Source organism: Pelmatolapia mariae, unplaced genomic scaffold (genome assembly GCF_036321145.2).
Source record: "Pelmatolapia mariae isolate MD_Pm_ZW unplaced genomic scaffold, Pm_UMD_F_2 NODE_ptg000454l+_length_36139_cov_1, whole genome shotgun sequence".
Lineage (NCBI taxonomy): Eukaryota > Metazoa > Chordata > Actinopteri > Cichliformes > Cichlidae > Pelmatolapia > Pelmatolapia mariae.
The window spans coordinates 20001-25000 of record NW_027052139.1 but is presented as its reverse complement, the minus strand read 5'-3'; positions in this window follow the sequence as shown (position 1 = coordinate 25000).

Below are 5000 nucleotides of genomic sequence, written 5' to 3'. Positions count from 1 at the left end.
ATATGGTACGACAATGTTTCTACAAGCCCTGGTACTCTGCTCAGCAGCACTTTGCTATGTACTTCCTCGTGCATATGGTACGACAACTTTTCTCCGTGCCCCTGGTACTCTGCTCAGAAACACTTTGCCACACACACACACTCCTCGTGCATATGGTACGACAACTTTTCTCCGTGCCCCTGGTACTCTGCTCAGCAGCACTTTGCTATGTACTTCCTCGTGCATATGGTACGACAACTTTTCTCCGTGCCCCTGGTACTCTGCTCAGAAACACTTTGCCACACACACACACTCCTCGTGCATATGGTACGACAACTTTTTCTCCGTGCCCCTGGTACTCTGCTCAGCAGCACTTTGCTATGTACTTCCTCGTGCATATGGTACGACAACTTTTCTCCGTGCCCCTGGTACTCTGCTCAGAAACACTTTGCCACACACACACACTCCTCGTGCATATGGTACGACAATGTTTCTACATGCCCCTGGTACTCTGCTCAGCAGCACTTTGCTATGTACTTCCCGTGCATATGGTACGACAGCTTTTCCACAAGCCCTGGTACACTGCGCAGAAACACTTATGCCACGTCGGCTGTACGCGCTCTCCTCGCTAGCTAGTTGCTGATCTCCCCCACCTCCAGGGGGCCCCGGGGACCACCATCACATCTCCCTGTCTCCCTTACCGCTGAACAAGATGCATGCTGCTCCACTGGCCCTGCTGCTGTTGTGTCTCCATTTGGCCGAGGGGGTGAGTCGGCCTCCTCTCTCCTTTACGGTCGAAAAAGATGTGCTGCTGGCGCACTGGCCCTGCTGATGTGCTGTCTCCATTTGGCCGAGGTGGTGAGTCGGCCTCCTCTCTCCTTTACGGTCGAAAAAGATGTGCTGCTGGCGCACTGGCCCTGCTGATGTGCTGTCTCCATTTGGCCGAGGTGGTGAGTCGGCCTCCTCTCTCCTTTACGGTCGAAAAAGATGTGCTGCTGGACAGGCCTCGTGCATATGGTACGACAGCTTTTCTCCGTGCCCCTGGTACTCTGCTCAGCAGCACTTTGCTATGTACTTCCTCGTGCATATGGTACGACAGCTTTTCTCCCGTGCCCCTGGTACTCTGCTCAGCAGCACTTTGCTATGTACTTCCTCGTGCATATGGTACGACAGCTTTTCTCCGTGCCCCTGGTACTCTGCTCAGCAGCACTTTGCTATGTACTTCCTCGTGCATATGGTACGACAACTTTTCTCCGTGCCCCTGGTACTCTGCTCAGCAGCACTTTGCCACACACACACTCCTCGTGCATATGGTACGACAACTTTTCTCCGTGCCCCTGGTACACTGCTCAGAAACACTTTGCCACACACACACTCCTCGTGCATATGGTACGACAATGTTTCTACATGCCCCTGGTACACTGCTCAGAAACACTTTGCCACACACACACTCCTCGTGCATATGGTACGACAATGTTTCTACATGCCCCTGGTACTCTGCTCAGAAACACTTTGCCACACACACACACTCCTCGTGCATATGGTACGACAGCTTTTCTCCGTGCCCCTGGTACTCTGCTCAGCAGCACTTTGCTATGTACTTCCTCGTGCATATGGTACGACAACTTTTCTCCGTGCCCCTGGTACTCTGCTCAGAAACACTTTGCCACACACACACACTCCTCGTGCATATGGTACGACAATGTTTCTACAAGCCCCTGGTACTCTGCTCAGCAGCACTTTGCTATGTACTTCCTCGTGCATATGGTACGACAACTTTTCTCCGTGCCCCTGGTACTCTGCTCAGAAACACTTTGCCACACACACACACTCCTCGTGCATATGGTACGACAACTTTTCTCCGTGCCCCTGGTACTCTGCTCAGCAGCACTTTGCTATGTACTTCCTCGTGCATATGGTACGACAACTTTTCTCCGTGCCCCTGGTACTCTGCTCAGAAACACTTTGCCACACACACACACTCCTCGTGCATATGGTACGACAACTTTTCTCCGTGCCCCTGGTACTCTGCTCAGCAGCACTTTGCTATGTACTTCCTCGTGCATATGGTACGACAACTTTTCTCCGTGCCCCTGGTACTCTGCTCAGAAACACTTTGCCACACACACACACTCCTCGTGCATATGGTACGACAATGTTTCTACATGCCCCTGGTACTCTGCTCAGCAGCACTTTGCTATGTACTTCCCGTGCATATGGTACGACAGCTTTTCCACAAGCCCCTGGTACACTGCGCAGAAACACTTATGCCACGTCGGCTGTACGCGCTCTCCTCGCTAGCTAGTTGCTGATCTCCCCCACCTCCAGGGGGCCCCGGGGACCACCATCACATCTCCCTGTCTCCCTTACCGCTGAACAAGATGCATGCTGCTCCACTGGCCCTGCTGCTGTTGTGTCTCCATTTGGCCGAGGGGGTGAGTCGGCCTCCTCTCTCCTTTACGGTCGAAAAAGATGTGCTGCTGGCGCACTGGCCCTGCTGATGTGCTGTCTCCATTTGGCCGAGGTGGTGAGTCGGCCTCCTCTCTCCTTTACGGTCTGAAAAAGATGTGCTGCTGGCGCACTGGCCCTGCTGATGTGCTGTCTCCATTTGGCCGAGGTGGTGAGTCGGCCTCCTCTCTCCTTTACGGTCGAAAAAGATGTGCTGCTGGACAGGCCTCGTGCATATGGTACGACAGCTTTTCTCCGTGCCCCTGGTACTCTGCTCAGCAGCACTTTGCTATGTACTTCCTCGTGCATATGGTACGACAGCTTTTCTCCGTGCCCCTGGTACTCTGCTCAGCAGCACTTTGCTATGTACTTCCTCGTGCATATGGTACGACAGCTTTTCTCCGTGCCCCTGGTACTCTGCTCAGCAGCACTTTGCTATGTACTTCCTCGTGCATATGGTACGACAACTTTTCTCCGTGCCCCTGGTACTCTGCTCAGCAGCACTTTGCCACACACACACTCCTCGTGCATATGGTACGACAACTTTTCTCCGTGCCCCTGGTACACTGCTCAGAAACACTTTGCCACACACACACTCCTCGTGCATATGGTACGACAATGTTTCTACATGCCCCTGGTACACTGCTCAGAAACACTTTGCCACACACACACTCCTCGTGCATATGGTACGACAATGTTTCTACATGCCCCTGGTACTCTGCTCAGAAACACTTTGCCACACACACACACTCCTCGTGCATATGGTACGACAGCTTTTCTCCGTGCCCCTGGTACTCTGCTCAGCAGCACTTTGCTATGTACTTCCTCGTGCATATGGTACGACAACTTTTCTCCGTGCCCCTGGTACTCTGCTCAGAAACACTTTGCCACACACACACACTCCTCGTGCATATGGTACGACAATGTTTCTACAAGCCCCTGGTACTCTGCTCAGCAGCACTTTGCTATGTACTTCCTCGTGCATATGGTACGACAACTTTTCTCCGTGCCCCTGGTACTCTGCTCAGAAACACTTTGCCACACACACACACTCCTCGTGCATATGGTACGACAACTTTTCTCCGTGCCCCTGGTACTCTGCTCAGCAGCACTTTGCTATGTACTTCCTCGTGCATATGGTACGACAACTTTTCTCCGTGCCCCTGGTACTCTGCTCAGAAACACTTTGCCACACACACACACTCCTCGTGCATATGGTACGACAACTTTTCTCCGTGCCCCTGGTACTCTGCTCAGCAGCACTTTGCTATGTACTTCCTCGTGCATATGGTACGACAACTTTTCTCCGTGCCCCTGGTACTCTGCTCAGAAACACTTTGCCACACACACACACTCCTCGTGCATATGGTACGACAATGTTTCTACATGCCCCTGGTACTCTGCTCAGCAGCACTTTGCTATGTACTTCCCGTGCATATGGTACGACAGCTTTTCCACAAGCCCCTGGTACACTGCGCAGAAACACTTATGCCACGTCGGCTGTACGCGCTCTCCTCGCTAGCTAGTTGCTGATCTCCCCCACCTCCAGGGGGCCCCGGGGACCACCATCACATCTCCCTGTCTCCCTTACCGCTGAACAAGATGCATGCTGCTCCACTGGCCCTGCTGCTGTTGTGTCTCCATTTGGCCGAGGGGGTGAGTCGGCCTCCTCTCTCCTTTACGGTCGAAAAAGATGTGCTGCTGGCGCACTGGCCCTGCTGATGTGCTGTCTCCATTTGGCCGAGGTGGTGAGTCGGCCTCCTCTCTCCTTTACGGTCGAAAAAGATGTGCTGCTGGCGCACTGGCCCTGCTGATGTGCTGTCTCCATTTGGCCGAGGTGGTGAGTCGGCCTCCTCTCTCCTTTACGGTCGAAAAAGATGTGCTGCTGGCGCACTGGCCCTGCTGAATCCCTCTCTCCATTTGGCCGAGGGGGTGAGTCGGCCTCCTCTCTCCTTTACGGTCGAAAAAGATGTGCTGCTGGCGCACTGGCCCTGCTGAGTTCCTCTCTCCATTTGGCCGAGGGGGTGAGTCGGCCTCCCCTCTCCTTTACGGTCGAAAAAGATGTGCTGCTGGCGCACTGGCCCTGCTGAGTTCCTCTCTCCATTTGGCCGAGGGGGTGAGTCGGCCTCCTCTCTCCTTTACGGTCGAAAAAGATGTGCTGCTGGCGCACTGGCCCTGCTGAATCCCTCTCTCCATTTGGCCGAGGGGGTGAGTCGGCCTCCTCTCTCCTTTACGGTCGAAAAAGATGTGCTGCTGGCGCACTGGCCCTGCTGATGTGCTGTCTCCATTTGGCCGAGGTGGTGAGTCGGCCTCCTCTCTCCTTTACGGTCGAAAAAGATGTGCTGCTGGCGCACTGGCCCTGCTGAATCCCTCTCTCCATTTGGCCGAGGGGGTGAGTCGGCCTCCTCTCTCCTTTACGGTCGAAAAAGATGTGCTGCTGGCGCACTGGCCCTGCTGATGTGCTGTCTCCATTTGGCCGAGGTGGTGAGTCGGCCTCCTCTCTCCTTTACGGTCGAAAAAGATGTGCTGCTGGTGCACTGGCCCTGCTGATATTCTCTCTCCATTTGGCCCAG